Source organism: Aulonocara sp. 'chitande type north' Nkhata Bay, linkage group LG1, assembly GCF_057382095.1.
Source record: "Aulonocara sp. 'chitande type north' Nkhata Bay isolate Kocher_YH1m ecotype deep benthic linkage group LG1, A_spYH_male_GT1.1, whole genome shotgun sequence".
In the NCBI taxonomy this organism is placed as follows: domain Eukaryota; kingdom Metazoa; phylum Chordata; class Actinopteri; order Cichliformes; family Cichlidae; genus Aulonocara; species Aulonocara sp. 'chitande type north' Nkhata Bay.
The window spans coordinates 11,646,259-11,664,752 of NC_141344.1; the positions used below are offsets into that span (position 1 = coordinate 11,646,259).

General features: G+C 39.1%; 1 protein-coding gene across 2 annotated transcripts in view; it reads right to left on the bottom strand.

The window, feature by feature from the left end:
- The window catches only part of insyn1 (inhibitory synaptic factor 1), a 53,758-nt gene that overhangs the window by 25,524 nt on the left and 9,740 nt on the right, over positions 1–18,494 (bottom strand). The gene's annotated exons all lie outside the window — the stretch shown is intronic.

Below are 18,494 nucleotides of genomic sequence, written 5' to 3' on the forward strand. Positions count from 1 at the left end.
CTTGAGTGGTTGACACCAATGTAAAGCTTCTGCTCCCTTAGGCTGCAAATCCTAAAATCTGCAGTGAACATCACTTGTCGGATATAATCAATGCAAATTAATAAGTGGTGGTAAAATTGACATTTTCAGTTGCACATTTTTCATATACTAGATAGAAGAAGCACCTTAAGTGGAACCGCACACTTTATTATATGGCTGAGAAATGACCAGATCTGCAGATTATGATGGCACATAGAAAACTGTTCGCGCCATGCAATTCTAGTCAAAAAGCTGCTATCATTTTATAGTAGTGAGATATTTTCCTTGTAATCTGTGTGAAGTCACTGTTCAGTATCAGGTTCACTATTGCACAGCCACAGTTCTCAAAAAGTTTGGGAGCAGAAATTTAAATAAAAACTGAATGCAATGATTTGCAAATCTTATAAACCCATATTTTATTTACGGTAGAATATAGAAAACAAATCAAATGTTGACAATAAGAAAATGTGCAATTTTAAGAAAAAAATAAGGCCATTTTAAATTTGATGACAGCAAAACATCTCAGAAAACTTGGGACATTGGCATGCTTACCACTGTGTAGCATCCCTCCTTGTTTTAACAACAGTCTGTAATTGTCTAGGAACTAAAGAGAACAGTTGTTGGACTTTTTAAGAAGGAAAGTTGTCCCATTCTGATGTAGGATTCTAACTGCTCAACAGTCTTCTTTGTATTTTCTTTTATTTTCTTTTTGTTGCTCCAAATTGATTAAATTGGTAAAAGGTCTGGACTGCAGGGAGGTCAATTCAGCTCCTGGACTCTTCTAATGCAAAAGCCATGGGTTGTGTGATTTAGCATTATTTCACTGAAACCTTCCATGAAAAAGATGCCACCTGGATGGGAGCATATATTGCTCTAATAGCTGTATACATCTTTCAGCATTGATGGTGCTTTTTCTCATATGAAGGCTGCCAATTTTATAGACACTAATGCACCCCTGTACCATGAGAGATTCTGTCTGAGTGAGAGGGTCCTTCACCACCTTTTCCATGTTTTCCAAAAAGAATTTCTGAGTTTAACTCATCTGACCAAAGAGCAGTTTTCCACTTTGCTTCAGTTCAATTTAATTGAGCTTTCCCACAGAGAGGATGGCAGTGTTTCTGGATGATGCTGGCGTATGGGTTCTTTTCATGATAGAGCTTTCACCTGCATTTGTGGATGCAGGTGAACTGTGTTCACAAACAGGGATATCTGGTGTTTCAAGTGTTCCCGAACTTATGCAATGATTCCCATGACAGAATCATGCCTGTTTTATTGTTTTTTGGCCTTTATGTGCAGAGATTTCTCTGGATTTTGATTTTTTTTAGATGATGACTCCAAAATGCTTTTCTTATATCAAATTCAAAATAAGATTTTTTTCATGCAAAGAGTTCTTGTTGAACCTTTCACGTTTTCTTTTTGTATTGTAAATAAATATGGGTTTATGACATTTAAAAATCATTCTGTTTTTATTTTCATTTTAACAGCATCCCAACTTCTTTTGGAATTTGGATTTTAAAAGCCCTGCAGAGACTGGCTTTAACTAAGGTGCAGACATGAAGTTGGCCATAAATAAGTGCAGTCACTGTAGAAATACCTTATGAGGAGTAATACCTACTGTCTATGCTCCAAAATAAATTAGCAAACTGGCAGGAAAAGCAATATTTCTTAAACTATATTTTTTCAGACTTTGATTTCTTCATCCCAGAAAAATACCTCGGAGTTCACATCACGCAGGACCTGTCATGGTCCTGTCACATCAACACTGTGGTGAAAAAGGCCCGACAGCGTCTCTACCACCTCAGACGCTTGAGAGACTTCCAACTGCCCTACAAGGTGCTCAGGAACTTTTACTCGTGCACCATAGAGAGCATCCTGGCGGGAAACATCTTAACCTGGTTCGGGAACAGCACCATGCAGGACAGACGAGCTCTACAGAGGGTTGTGCGGTCAGCTGAGCGCACCATCCGCTCCGAGCTCCCTGACCTGCACTCAATCTACAGCAGGCGGTGCTGGACCAAGGCCAGGAAGATCGTGAAGGACCTCAGCCATCCCAACAACAGACTGTTCTCTCTGTTGAGGTCAGGAAAGCGATTCCGCTCCCTGAAGACCAACACAGAGAGACTGAGGAGGAGCTTCTTCCCGCAGGCGATACGGTCTCTCAATCACACCACCACACAGTACTGACCCACACATATGGTTCTTACACACACACTGGACTTTCTGGACTTTGGTTTTGCACAACACTGGTCACTATATTCTTCATTTCCGGTTAATACTTGTACAGCTGCTGTTATTGTGTATATATTTATTTATATTTAGATTTCTTCATACATTCTTATATAGTTCTATATTGTGTATTGTGTATTTTGTTGTACAGTTATTTTATTTTCAACTTTAATTTATATATTTATCTTTATCTTATTCTTCCCAGTTAAATTTACCCTTCATTCTAATTTGTGTTGTACAGTTATTTCATTTTTAACCTTAATTTATATTTTATTCCTTCCTAGTTAAATTTACCCTTTTTAATTTTTCATATTTATTTCCTATCTTATTCATAGCCTTTTCCTTTTTTGTTTTCTTTAGGTCACGAGCAGTTGTCCAAGCATTTCACTACATATCGTACTGTGTGTGACTGTGTACGTGACAAATAAAAATTTGAATTTGAATTTGAAACAAACAATTGGCAATTGCGAATAAAGATTCTGAATCATACAAATTTGTTTGTAACATCAAACCAACATGCACATTTTTCAGTCTGTTTCTGTCATTTAAGGCAAGTAGCCCTCCATTAATAATTCCTGCTAAGTTTCATCTAGGGGTTTAAGTGTTCAGGCAAAAGTAACCACTGCATCAGCAGAAGACTTCAAAGCCACTAGATAATCCTAAGGCAGTGGTCTCGTCATGTGTTTCCTTTTTATCTGTTTCAATGTAAATACTGTACATACCACCCCTATTTATTCTGTGGTGACAAGCCTGGAAACGAGCTCATATACAATGCCGCATCATATCTTTGCTTTGCTTTTCCGTGTTTTAGTAAAGGCAGCGACCATGTGCACTCTGCTGTGATCAAAGACAAGAAAACAAAGACTATAGTTCTACTTTATACATTTGTGTGATGACGTGGTGAAATCCATTTCTATGAGATATTCTCTCGACCCTCCTCACTCCATGCACAATTAATTTGATACAAGCTAGAAGCGTAAATCCTAGATGATTATGCTGTGTTCAGGACAACAGCAATGAATATTTTCATCTTCCCAGGACTCAAGAACAGCAGGAGATGAGGAAATTAGTTTTGTTGTATTATGTAGATGCCTGCTCATTTTGCAGCATCGGCAGGATTCAGCAGTTGAGACGGCGGTATTAGGGATGGGGTGGGAGGTTAGGCAGTTAAGGTTGTTAACAGTAAAGCACACATCAAATTTCACAGTACACACTTTCGTCTCATATTTTCTTTGTTTTTTTGGAATGAGAGGTATTCCACGTGTGGTCTGTGGATGATTGTCAGATTGAGTCTCTTGGGCAGTATATTATTGGAATAAGAATATAATCGTTGCAGACCACCCAGTCTTCTCTCCTTAGACCACAAGCACAATTAAAGGCACAGTCTTGCAAGCTGGGAAGTGGCCAGCTGTTCTGGGTTAATAGATGGGTTTGGCCAGACGTCTGCGAGGTGACCGCTAGCTGGCAGCCTGCTGCTGGATAAGGTTGCAGATTGTAAGTGGACATGTACTTTGCTTCCCTCTGTGTGCAGTTGTCGCTGAAGATGATGAAGCACCCTGAATTTTCCCTCCTTCACTGTCTGCAGCTCTCTTGTCTCGCCCTTATTCTACCCTTCCTTACCCTTCTTTCACTAGCCAAGGCCGAAGCAAGCATGCTGACACGTAGGCACTATCCTACTGTACCAGCTCCCTGACTTCAGACCCCAGATGGAGTGTCTCTGTTGACTCAAGGGAGTTCAAGGACTGAAAGAGCATGATAATAAGAAAAGCAGAGCATGAGAGAGACTGCAGAAGGCAGAAACCATGCCCTTTCATAACCCACGTCCCATCTTTGAAAAGAATAACACATAGTGTCAACAGTGCTTACTTGGCACTGTCCTACTGTACTTATACTTGCACTTGCCCTCAAACCTGGAGTTAAATCAGTGAAGGCACAGTCATGATCCACTTTAACCTGGAATCACATGAAAGGGCATGCTAAAATATGTACATTGCTCTAAATATTCACCCAGTGTGTCCTGGTTACAGCTATTTCTTATTTCAGCACTGCTCTGCTTAGCTTAGTGGTTTCATTTGGCATCTGCTCTCATTACCAGAGCAAAAAAAAAAAAAAAAGGAAGGAAGAGAGAACAAGATGGGGGGTTGGTGTGTTCGGTCAGGCACTAATGTTACTCTAGCTTTTCCTGTAGTTGTTGGAGTAGTCTTGTTATTGGTGTTGAACTGAGGCCTTGGTCAGAAATGAACAGTCCTGTGGGCTTCAGGCTGCACGAATAACTAGCGAGGGTTCCCATCCAAGCACTTAGAGTAGAATGAATTATCCATGTGTTACTTTTATGTTATTAAAAATCAAAGATTAAAACATGCTATGTTTGATTGACAAGTCTTTTAATATGCACAAAGGGTTACCATTAATCACAACACAACAGTTTTATTATGTCAAAAGTTTGTCTACATCAGCAGTGTCTGTAAATGTTAGATTACAAAAAATTCTGAATCCAGAAATATGATTGATCGGGAAAAACAAAATGCTGATTTTTTTCCATCTGCAACTCTTCAATGATGTATGTGACTATACTGTATCTGCTCAATTACTTACATAGTCAAACAAATGGCTGGGCTTCAGAAGTGTTCACTGCATCTAATGCAAAATGAAAGGAAATCAGAGTATGCTAGTGGAGCAATGAATAATAGGTAATGTTTGCAGAGTGTCTGATAGATCCCATCAAAATGCATATGAAATATTCATTTAATGGGCTACACTTTATTTGGATAGTCCAGTGGTGAAAATCGGCATCCCATTAAGTGACTTTAATGTGTCGCTAAAATGCCTAAGGTGTTTCAAAAGCTGCTCATAATTGTGTGAGAAGGAGTCAATATATCTCAGGGCTACAGTTAAACTTATGGTTCGGGTTACTTTAGTTGTACGATGTTCTGAAAGCCTGAAAGCTTTAATGCAGTAAAAAAGAGGGAGGAATACAGGAGCGGAGTCTCTTGCAGCTCTCTTTGGCTTTGCACTGGCCTTATTAGTATTCTGTCTGCAGCAGAGGACAATGGTCTAAATTTAACCAGAAAAATTTAAGGAACTGGCCTCACCATCTTTAAGAGAACAGAGCTGACCAGACCTGCATTGTTCCCACACCTGCTGGAGGACCAGTGTTTGTGTTTTTTGCCTGTGGTCATAATTCCAGTACTTGAGCAACAGTCCTGTATCTAGACTGGATTGGGTGCTTCTAATGACATGCCTCAGTGCTGTTGGCAGGGTGCTTCAGGCCCACACTTACACCAGCATATCCTACTGTTGTATTGCTGGGATTTTGCTCAGAGATGGCTCATTAATAAATACGTACTCTCTCAAGCTGCATGTCATTATTGAGATACACTGATTAGTAAGTAACTTGAAAATGTATCTCAAGACCTCCAGTATGCAGACGATTGTGATTGGTAAACTTGTGTTTACAACTGCAACCATTAATAAGTCAGCACTTAGTGATAGGTATTGTATATAACCAATTTTAAATTGGTTCCAGTACCAGACTTGTCTGCACTAAATTGCTGATAAACACCTAGACAACAGTAACGGGTATCTGTTAGGGTTAGAATGTTACATATTCAAGAAGACATTTGTTTTCCAGCGGAAAGGTTCTAATTGATGACATTTTCTGCAGGTATCATTTTCCTCTCTCTGACACATCACAGGCATCGAAGAGATGATGAATCATGGGGACAATTCAGAAAAAGTCAACAATAATATTCTTCACGTCTTAACAACTACTCCTTTTACAAAAATCTTTGAGAGTAAAAGGCCAGTAAAAATCATTTTTTCACAACACCTGCCCAATAGCGCTTAAATAGTTACCAAAATGCTACTCTGTTTTACACAAACGCAATGGCTTGTTAGGCTTATTGAATCAAGAGCAGGCTGACATGAAAAACCCCACCCCAAATAGTTTAAGCTTAGTGTGAGATGTCTAGACTAGTACCAATAAGAATGTCAGTGAGGAGTATCTATTGATAAAGTCCTAACAGTACGCAAATAGGACAAATGGAATAAATGCGAGAAAAAAGAAATCAGAGTATTCTATGTAATGTCAGAGCAGCCATAGCTTTTAGTCACTCATCTTTCTATTGTCACCCTGAACATGTCACTACTGCCAGATAGCAAAGGCATATCCTCATGCAATCACTGCAGTCCACCCAACTCATTAGCCTCCAGATATCCAGCACTGATCTCAGAAACTTACCGTTCTGCTCCGAGTAATGAAAGTGGCGATAAATGGAGAGCTATGTGGGGAGTGGGAGAAAGTGAAAAAAGAAAGAGCTTCCATCTATCAATTAAATGACAGGGGCCAGAGTGTATGTGGTGAATTAAGAGAATTCGATGGCCTATTTTTCCTCTCACAATGGAAATCATCAACACTAAATACAGCAATAGCAGATGAAGGCAGGAAATCCAATAAAGTATAAAATAGATGGAAAATACAGCCACTGGCTGCCGCAAAAGTTTATAGCAGGTTTGTCATGAGAAAAATTCTCTTCTGCTTTAAAACGAAGTGTCACTATAAGAAGTTGCTTAGATGCGGTGTGGTGCACCTTTCATCAAAGTAATGATGTTGCTAAATTGAACTGCTATGTCAGATTATTTCTTTCTTTATTGCCCTCAATATTGTGAGCACACACCACCACTCGCAAAGGCCAACATTTTCTCCAGCAGTTCTGAGCAATGAAACACTTCTGACAGTTATTTTGACAATCTGGTGTGAAAGGAGGGTAAGAAGTGGGTGGGTGGGCTGTGTGACAATGTTGTTAGCGGTGCCAGCGCTCCTTTTTCCGTCCTTTCCTTGAAGCTTGTTTTCGCTTTTAGTGGTTCGATGCCCCTCAATGAGATGATACCCGAGGCAGCCTCCATTTGTTTGTTTTTGTCTTTCCTCTTTTTCTTTTTTAAGATTATCAAACTGAAATTATCTGCTGCTTTTCCCTTTGTCTATCAAAGTGAGTTACATGCATATTGAGAGTGCAAAATAAAATCCAGTACATTGATCTTTTTGGATCAGAGGTTAGTAAAAAAAAAAAATCTAATAATTTTCAACCTTTGTATATCTTATTTAAATAAACTGTTCACAATGCCTGCATATATTATTTATTTAATTGTAATTTTGTTCAGGGATGTGGTAGAACGCATTTTGAAGCCCCACATACAGATGATGTGTTTTGATAGGCTATGTAGCTTAGTTTAGCTGTGAAACAAAGTTTATTCCTCAAGGATATCCACTTGTGTCCGAGAGTTAGAGATCAATAGTGTATCCTCCGCCTCTACTAGGCTCACTGATTTTTAAAAAAAGAAAAAGATGTATATTTGTGAAGTGAAAGTAGCATTTATTGATCTTTATCCCTTTTTTTGTGTCCAAGTGCATAAAATCTGATGCAATCAATTTTAAGTAATTACTCAGATTGCAATTTTTGCAGCAAACAGCATGACAGGTCAGATGATATGTATGAAAGAAATGTACGATGAATAGTATTAAGCCAAAAAACATGTATTAAAAACTGTTAACCCGTGTCAGTAATAGTAACCACCTCTACATTATCTATCATCCATCCACCATGATTATCTTATCTATTAAGACAGCTTCAGAAATGAGAAAAGCCATAGTTTATGGCTGGTTTGGTACTCCTTTCCACTTTGTGAGCACAAACTCATACATATGTATAGGCTTAGGCAGGCAGGCAGGAGTGGGCTGAGAACAGCATGAGGCTGTGTTTTGCACTGTGTATATCTAATTGCCTGACCACCAACAGTTATAGCCAGATTCAAATCCAACACTAAATGTTTCCTGAGCTGTTCCCTGCTTCCCAATCCCAAAGCCAATCTCCCTGGAGCCCCATGGTGGCGGGGCAAAGGCCCATCTACCTGTGGCGCATAGAGGCCGCAGTCAACCTTTAGCAATCTGTCAATCAGGCAGTGACTGTCAGAATGAATTTCAGCCCATCAAGCCCCTGCTACTTCTCCTGCAGAAGTTGGCTTCAGAATCCTTGCCCAACTGCCAATGCTATGTCCCTGCAATTAGGCTGAGGAGAGGTAATGGTGTCGCCCCCCTCCAGGTGTCTGGATGGGCTGCATCTGGTCAAAGGAGGATAGGGATGTTGACAGAGTGCACATTTCTCAGAGGTGTACTTGTACAGGAGTGCCACAAAGCCTTCATGTGGTTACGTCAAAGTAGCAATTTAAAAAAAACAAATCTTTTTGCTCCAGGCATCAATTAGTGGAGTTAAAGAGCTTTGTGTGAGATTTACATTCACAGCTATGTTATGTTCAAAGGTCATCCTGTCTCCAGCTTGTTTCAAAGCAGAGCATTAAGAAAAGGTTTTAAAATAGCTAGGTTTCATTTGACGTAGACGTGACGTCGACGTAAAGCGCGAAATTTGACTGGCGGTCGGAAGTGAAAAAGATAAGCGCAAAATCACAGACAGACAGTACGCAAAATGCCTATGTCCTGTTGTGTTTACGGATGCTCCAGTAGGTCGACCAGAGAAACTGATAAACGGTATTTTAGGGTACCAAAAATAGCCCAACGAAGAGGAGAAAAATGGAAAATTCTAACCGAAAAACGTAGGAAAAAATGGATTTTAAATTTACGTTTACAGTCGGGAGGAGCAGAGTCTGCCAATGCCCGTGTCTGCAGCGACCACTTCGTCAGAGGTAATGTTATGTTTGCAAACGAACTTATTAGCATTAGGTTGTCGTTAAATTCTCGTTTACTTAGTGCTTTTAAGTTAGTAGTCTAATATTGACTTGATTGGGACTATAGGCTGCCCAAGTGCTTTGGATGACGAAGAGTCGGAGGACTGGGCTCCGACGGTCAATCTCGGCTACGAACGAAAACCCAGATCGGAATCAGTTCTCAAACGAGAGAAAAGAATGAAGCTTAAGGCAGAACAGCATCGATGTGCAGAGGCGATTTTGGATATGCAACAGACGGCTGAGAGCCCGGATTTGAGCCTAGTGACAGTGGAGAACAGGCTACTAACCCTGCCATACAATTGCAATGAGCTGCAATCACTTCTCCATCCTCCTTTGCAATTACCCAAGTCTTCAGAGGTGTCTCGTTAGACCTCTGAGAATGGTTTACCTTGAAACAAACAACTGTCACTCTAACGAAGTCCTAAGGATGTGGCATGTTTGTTGACGTTAAAGCCGCTACCGCTAACTGTTAGCGTGTTTAAGATAAAGCAATATAAGAACAAACACTCACCCTTGCAAACACCAAACTGTATCCATCACGGAGACGTTTTGTTCCAAGGTTGTGGACCCACCCGCTGACAAAAAAATTGTACGCCTCCAGACTCTTGAAAGCTTTCATTTGCTGCCTAGTGTAGTAAGAAGTCTGGAGGACCAAGTAGTTGGTGATATCCACAGCCTCGATAGTAGGCAAATCCTTTACTTCTGTGGTGTATTCGGACATTTTCAAAGAATACGGATCACGTCCGATATATTTTTTAACTATCTGTTTATATCTCTCCCGAGAAACGGGGTCTAAAGTTGCACAATAGCTGCTCTCCTGACTCTCCACAGTGTCCTCCATGTTTACTTCCGCCCTCCACTCAAAAATCGCGCTGCCTCCGCACGTCATCAGAACCACGTGACCGCAACCCAACTATTACAATCTTTAACATGTCTCTTACTCTTTTATTTACATATGAGGCCTGATGGTTAGATGCCTTTCCCTGAACTTCACTGACAATAAAGTAAAAAACACTTTGTAACAAGTTATTAAAGACTTAAGAATTAGCACCAAGTTATCTTTCTTTAATACATTTTAGAGCATCATAGTGACAGCTCAGCAAAGTTGGGGCTTTATCTTAAACAGAATGAGAGGGCACATACATCAGAACAAATTTGTATGTTAAGTGCTGTATGTACTATGTGCACTAATATTTTATAAATATCACATATTAAAAGGAAAAAATAATCTCCAGTAAAAGTCATTGTGACTTTAAACGCTTTTTTTAGTGTTTGCATTGTCCTTCGTAATTTAAACGTACAGAAAACACAGATCCCTTTAAAGTGTGTGTGCGCTATCATAAATTTAGCCACTGGCAGCCCATTTAATATTTCCTCCATTTAGGTCATAGCAGATGTCATTGACTAAATGTAGACCACTGCTATTTATGGTTGTTACAAATGACTGTGCAAAGCATTAGTGACGCAAGACAGATGGATCCGATGCTTCTTGGGGGCAAAGGACTTGTGAATTCCAGTATCAGTTAAAATATAAGTAACGTCTACAAACAAGCAAGCGCACAGATGGGTAAAGAGATTTTTTTTCTTTCTCCTTTGTGAACCCTGGCAAATATGCTTTGATTAACAACCTCTAGTTGTCAGAAGCTGGAATGACGTGTTAAATGGATAGCTGTTTATTTTTATTCTTATTATTTTTTGAGCATCTGCAACTGACTTGCAATCATAGAATTATGGGATGAACTGCTGACCCTCTGGCTCATGCACCCCAAAGAGACACCCCCACCCTTTTTCAGAGCTGCGGCTCTGAAAAAGAACTGTTGTCTGCAGGCCAAGAGATAAGCCTTCACTGTGTCTGTCTCTCTTTTCTTTTCCCCCCGTCTGTCTGTGGCTCCACCTCTCTCCTCTTCGATTTCACACTGCCGCCTTCTCTACTTCATCTCTTGATTTTTAGTCTGTAAATATTTTCTCTCCACAGACAGACCCCTATACAGTCTGTTTTGGACGTCGGATGCTGTGCTGTTCTGTATCCTCGTCTTCTTTGTTTTGTGCTGACAGATGCCTCCCCAATCAAAACCACCAACGGGTGACCTGTGTCTTCACCCTCACCTGACTCTGAAAGTCCTGACTTTGGGCAAACCACTCCATCAAGCTGCCCTCTTTGCAAAAATGAACAGCTGATTCTAGAAGTTATAATTTCAGCTATGACCTTAGCAGCCGCTCCTGAGGTCATCAGTGCAGCTCAACTCTGCTTGATCATTCCTCACCACCTCCTTACAATCCATATCAATGGCTCTAAAGCCAAACAAGGACGGCCTCTAAACATTAGGACAATTAGTCACGTAGTTTGCCTTTTGGGAATTCACAGATGCACACAGAATTGGTAATAAACCTCAAGCAGCAGAATGAGCTTTACGATTTATGTGGTAGTACAAAAAAATGTATGACAGTCATTCCAGTCATGATTGACCCTTACGGTGTGTTCACACCGAACGCGATGGACGCGAATAGAGCGTCAGGTTTAGTCCTTGATCACATGGATTGTAAGGATTTTTTTACACTGGTCCACACATTGATAATCATACTGTTTTAATGACTAAACTATAAATCTACCATTTTTATTTTCAAGAAAGACCGCAGAATGGATTAAATATAGGATATAACATTTCTTCATTGTCATCATATGTCACCATAGCAGCAAGTGTGGTTTAGTAACTTAACACTTAACAAAACCCGTCCATATCTTCTTCCAGCCAAAAGGTCATTTTTAGTATCTCTACCAACCATCTGATTTCCATCTGTATTTGTATGTCTGACTAGAAGCCTCAAAACTGTGACTCATAGTTGAACTGAGGGTAGCAGAGAGGGTCTACTTGTCAGGCTCTTCTTTTTTTTACATTCCTTACCACACACAGCATGCAAATATAGATTTTACTGTGTCAAAGTGAATGTATTGTATGTGTTATGTATGGCTTTACACCTGAGTTGGTGTTTATGAATATGAATTTGTCATGCATAATGAATTCTCTAATGAAATGACCACAGTTAACCATGGACTACCGTAGCAGGGTGGAGGGTTTGATTATATTGTGTGATGTATTTTCAGTGTAAGCTGAAAGAATAAATGAAAGTACTAATTACACGAGGTCAGTACAATCCTGCTAATCAGTCAGTCAGCCAGTCAAGCTTTAATGACAGGTATCAAGATGAACATCACATCAATAAAATCTTAGTGGCTTTTCTGTTGTTTTTTTTTATCTTAAAATCAGTACACTTAGTCATCCAGAAGACCTTAAAATGCAGCTGTTGTTATTAAGGGTTCACTGTTTTTCTATTGGAGCATGCATAAGTGCATGGGTTACATCAGCCCATGCACTCAGCAACAATTTTTTCAGTTTAATATATAATATCTGGGAAAATATTTTTAAATTACCTGACTACCCGAGAGCACAAGATCTTATTGAATTCATTTTGTCATGTAAAACATTTAGTAACATTTAGTTTGGGGACATTTGGGGCAGGGATAGCTCAGTAGGTAAAGTGGTCGCCCCATGATCGGAAGGTCGGCGGTTCGAATCCACTTAACGGCTACCCTGAGGTACCCCTGAGCAAGGTACCGTCCCTACACACTGCTCCCCGGGCGCCTGCTTAGTGGGCTGCCCACTGCTTCACTGAGTGAATGGGTCAAATGCAGAGAAAAACAAGTAATTTCCCCATGGGGATCAATAAAGTATCCATTATTATTATTCTATGTATTCTATGTACTACTAATCAGCATCTTCTCATTAACGTTAGCATTTATTCCTTTCTTTGTAAGTTATTTAAATTAAGATACCTCATTGAGTGATTATATGCCTAATATTCTCCAAATCCTTATTTCAGAGATGTTAAAATGCATTAATGGTTTAAATAATAATTTAGATAGCTGGATGGTCATGCAATTGATAATTACAAATCTAGCTAATGAGGCTGAAAGTTTTTGTATATAATAGAGTCATTTTACAACAGAAAGGGCTTCCCAGAGATTTGAATAAAAAAAAGTGATCACTGGAGACACAAGTGGCCATAAACAGTTTCTTTATGTGACACTACAACACAGCTGTCACTTATTTCACACTGAAATGAAGCGCCAGATCATTTGAATCCTGCTCAGGGCAAGAGACAGAAGATATTTTCTATAAAAATGCATTAATGAGCATTATTGTATCAAAAAAGAGTCCATGACATAAAAGAATAAAAATGCTTACAACAAATGATTACTGTGCCCACCTTTCTCAAAAAGGGGTTTTGTTGTCCTTTAGTGTATACGTTTTTATTTATAGTCAAACATTTGACATAATGCAGACATTGGGTCTGTGGATAATTACAAATGTGAGTTTGCTTGATGCCATGTAAAAAGGCTGAGGTTCAGTATTTGCACGATTTTATTAAAATTGGGTTCTGGATATAAAGCACGGAAAAATTATATTTCTTTTAATCTTCCTGTTACTTTAACCTCTTTCTAGGAATTAATATATATGGGGTTTTTTCACATGAAAAATGTATGAAAATATATCATTGGCATAGCACAATTATGAAAATAGAGCAGACACATAATTGTTATTTTTAATCTATTTTTGCATAATCATAATGAGTATTTTTCCAGTGTTTATCTCTCTAATCAGAACCTTGTAACTTATGGTCCTCACAGCCCACACAAACCTGCAGTCCCCTCGCCAGACAATATCCTTAAAAATAACAGCAGACTTAAGACTCATTATATTTTTACCCTCTTACACCTTGCTGCATTGCATAAAAGTCCGTATTCTTCGTCATCTTATCACCATAAACCGCCAACTACACAGGTGACTGCGCAGATGACAAAAAAAATTAATCACCCAAACAGTTTGTTGACAAGTTATGTCCCCTTCTGCTCTTAGCTGTGTGTCTGAATAATTAGCCTGTCCTCTCTGCTGTGTGTGTTTCATTTTTGCCTGCCCTGCATTAGATAGTGTGTTGTCATGCTATTGACAATGACAGTGGTGGCAGCCATCCATGCCGTGCTTCTGTCAGTGTGAGCTGCCAGTGCAAAGCAATGAGAGAAACAGAGTCAGAGGACGGCTCCAAAAACACAGAGCTGCTTTTGAAGGCATTGAATTTAAAGAGATTTGAAGGTGCTGTTCTTTAGAATGACTGTAGTATGTGTTAACATTACCAACATTATGAGACAGCCGAGATGTAATGACCTGCCATTACATCTTGCTCTTCAGAGAACAAAGTGTTTCTTCTATCACAGAAGAGCTGAATTTATTCTGGAAGTCTAACTCATTCTCATGGCCAACTTATTCACCTGCAGCCTCAGCACCTGCTCCACCAACACTTACTGGCACAAGCCTCAATCTATGTTGGATAGATGGCTTCCCTTTGGATACCATCCGCAACAAAACCTAATACCAGCTACCCGGTATGCAAGCCAACAACTAGCCACCTCGCCAAAACCGTTAAAGATGTAGTACACAAAGAAGTAGAGAGGAAAAAAAAACGCATTAATGTAGGAATGTAGAGTCATACACACGGACTCTCTTAAGTACTTGTTAATTCATTCAGCTCTCAGCATGCAAAAAGGCTCCCTGAGTGGACAGGTGCTACGCCTTGATGAAGATCTGTGTGTCATTCTGTTTTGCTTGGCTTGTTTTCTATATGAATGCTTAGATTTTGTGATTCATAGATTTAGTAAAGATGTCTATGAGGCAACTTTGCAGGATTCACTGTTTTTGTGATGATTAATATGGTTGGCTCTGTAGTACTTGGAGCACTGTGTAGCTGGAAGGTAATGATATCATCCCAAAAACTGCACATCACTTAAGGTCAGTAGACATCTGCATTCTTTCTCATTGTGAAATATAAAACTTGACTTGCATACTAAATGAAAACAAAAAAATTGAGATTTATTTGATAAGAAGGTTCTGCATAGGTCCACAATGGAGATTAGCATAGCATCAGACATTGTAGGCCACCTGCTTAAATATTCAGACAGATCAACTCTTTACAACGTGAAGTAATTAATGACATTTAGATGTTAAATGGATCCTGGGCTAGTTGGCATTAATTAGGGGATTCAAAATAATCCCAGTAAGAGAATTTAATGTTATGGTATTTGTAGAGTTCCGATGCACACATTGCAAGGTGTGTTACCTTTGTATTTCCTATTATTCCCAGAGCCTGTGATCTTGCAATCACAGAACCGAGTGCAAATTCAGCTAATCCTATTTGCCACCACACACAGTTGTGTCAGTTTTATGCTGAATTTCCAAAACAGTGGAAACAATATAAAAAAAAATCTACTTGAAGTAAATGTTACGAGTCTTAAATTAAATTTCAACCTTACCAGACAAACTTAACTGGCCACTAAAATCCTGATCTAAAGAAAAACCTACTCTCAGACTGTGAAAAGCCCCTAACAAGCTCTTCTACTTCAAATTTAAACAAAGCATTTCCAAAGTGAGACAAACATCGACTAAAACCAACTATTTTAGGTAGGAACTTCATGAAAGAACCAAACAGGATGACACTAGGCATAAGCTTATCCCTCAAGAACATTTGCATTTCTAGTTAGCCGTTGGGGGAAATAAAGTAGCTGAGGTGTTTAAACATTAAAAAGGATAAGGGTGTTTCTCTGAGAACATTTTTCAAGATGTAATTTAATTTCCCTGTTGAGCAGACACTGAATTAAGAATTTAAACTAGTTTTTTAATAGTATTTGTAATCTGTTTTACTGTATATAGTACACCACATCTGCTGTGATTTGTATCAGTAAAAGAAACAGATCTTTGTGTATGTTCAAAAGAACATAAGGCCTGCATTGCACAGTAACGTAGCATTTTTAAATTGTATAGTTTAGTGAGGAATTGTTTCTATTCTAAATACTCAGTTGCTAGAAATGGGTCTGGTAGTTTTGTTGAGGAAAAGCACATGGTGTCCTCAGTGACTTTTTACTCCCATAGTGTTCTCATGTTGCCTTGGCAAAATGCTTTTCAAGAGCCAAATTGAGCCTTCGATAGGAGACATGCCTCTTTTATACACTCTGTTATCATAGTACTGAAGCAGTAATTTTTCTGCCGTCATTTATCCCCAGAAAATTCTCTACAGGTTCTGTACCTATATTCATCACATATCCAAAGTTATTTTGTGTAATAGTAATGAAATTAAAAATATGCAATATAAAAAACAAAAAGATAGTGGAAAAAAATACACTTGAGTACATATTGTCAGAAACTTATGTTTGAATGGTAATAAAACGGCCAGATTCAAAATTAATGTATAACTCAATAACTTTCTTACAGAATAATTGACCATTTGTGTTTTGTGATACTAAAAACTGTACAAGTTATCACATAAAGGTGTTTATGGGATAATGGAGAATAAAACCTGGCTTTACCTTACCAGAGGACTTTCATCCTTCTTAAACTCACAAAGTGTAAATTCATCAACTATATAAAAGAGCGAAAGAAGTAAAGACAACACTGGCTTGTCCCTGAATATGATAAATGTTCCTTTATATAATTATTTTTTGTGCAAGACCTTATTTGTTTAATTGTGACAGATTACTGCCAAATTTTAGAATCCTTTTTATTATGATTCATTCTGAGTGATACAGTTAAGTGGGCTGTTGCTCGAGCACTTTACAATTAAAAACTTTGCTCAGTAAACTTTCCACTGTACAAAATGCTACTTTTGGACTAATTAGTAAGTCAAGTAGGGATCTTCTTCTTGACTTACCTTGTTGCCACAGCAGCCATGTAACCCTAGCATCCTCCTCTATCATACCAACCATTGCAGGTACCTCTCTCTCTAAATCCATGACTCTTTTCTGTGGTCTTCCTCTTTTCCTTCTCCCTGGCGTCTCTCCCTCTTCTGTACATGACCAAACCACCTCAGTCTTGTCTCCAGAACTTGGTTTCCAAATTGCTCAACCTGAGCTGTCCCTCTGATATTTGTACACATGAAAAAATCAAGTTAGATAGCTTTACAAACTAATAGCTGATACTGATTAAAAATAAAACACCCAATTGCATTGTCACAGCTGCATTCTGGCTCTATATTGTAAACAACACATTTTTAATTATACTAAGACAGTGTGCAACATTACACATGCCAAGCCAGAATTAGAAGTGAGTCATACTGTTGTAACTTGTCACACAGTTTCTGGCAGGATTTTCTAACATGCATAACAAAATACCAGATGCACAATAATTTTCCTATGGTGGAAATATCAGAAATGCTGAATATCAACAGCACTAAAACACCTGTTGTGTGTTATCTGAGAGAACCTGTTTGGTGTTATGTGTCAGGACGGATGTGTAAAGACTTGAGCCCTTGAAAGGCTTTAGAAATGGTCCAGTTGCTTAGTAGTGTGCCATCTAACTTGAGCTATTTCTGCTAGTGAAAACTGAACAATCTCATTCGAAACTGGGTTGATTTACGATGCATCACAGACTATGGCTAAAAATAAAAGGAATGACAAAAAAAGCCTCCTGATGATCCCTCAGTATAACACAGTTCCAAAGATTGTAGCTGGATTAAGCTGCACCGCTGGTGAGTGGGTTGGTCCATGCTGCCCTGAGCGTTTTTACAGGCAATGGAAATAGAGAAAAATATAGCGCCTCTTCAAAATCTGATCATAATAGTAATCGGTTTATTTTACATTATGTGTATCTCAACAGTTATAAAATCACATATCCACACCTTAGTAAAACGCAATCTGATGGCCTAATGGAGAGAAAGCTGTCCCTCTGCATACAGTATGCTTTGACACAATGAAATGATGTAGCTATTCTTGGAGGCTGCTTGTGCACTTCGATGGATGCCATTTTTCACACCATTAACTACAGTCTACTGGTTTTATTCACAGCACAGAGATAGGCCAAAACAATCCTAAACACGCCCACGAACGAGCACAATTGCAACAATTGATCTAAGCTGTTCCACCCAGTCTATCGCAATTCTGTGCAGCAGGAGAAACCATTATCTCCATCCGCCCTTCATCTCTCCCTTTCTCTCTCTTTTTTCCCCTCAGTATTTCTTTGCTTTGCCTGTAACACCCTTTTTTCATCCTGTTCGGCTCTATCCTTGCCTTGGGACAAGCAAAAGGGTTTGTGGCTGAATCACAAAGTACAAACATGCATGGTAAAATTTTTCACTGTAACTAGCCCACAGTAGGTGTGTTAGCTGATAAAAATCACTGAACACAACAAGCACAATTTTTGGAGTGTTTATCTCAGCAGAGGTCTAACCTAAAGCCCTCATTACAGTCTGTGCTGAGTGCAGGGTTCATGGAGGGAGGCAGAGCTCAAAGGGCCAACTAATCCAGTGGGTCTCATAGGCACGGTGGGCTAGTCAATATGCTGGGCCTGCATCCGAAAGAATGCTGGAGCTCCACAGCAGAGCTAGGTAAAAGAGTCTCTGGAGAATGCTTTGCGTGGTGCAGTTTTTATTCTTTCCACAGCTCTCAAGGTTAGATGCCGTTTAAGTCTTAA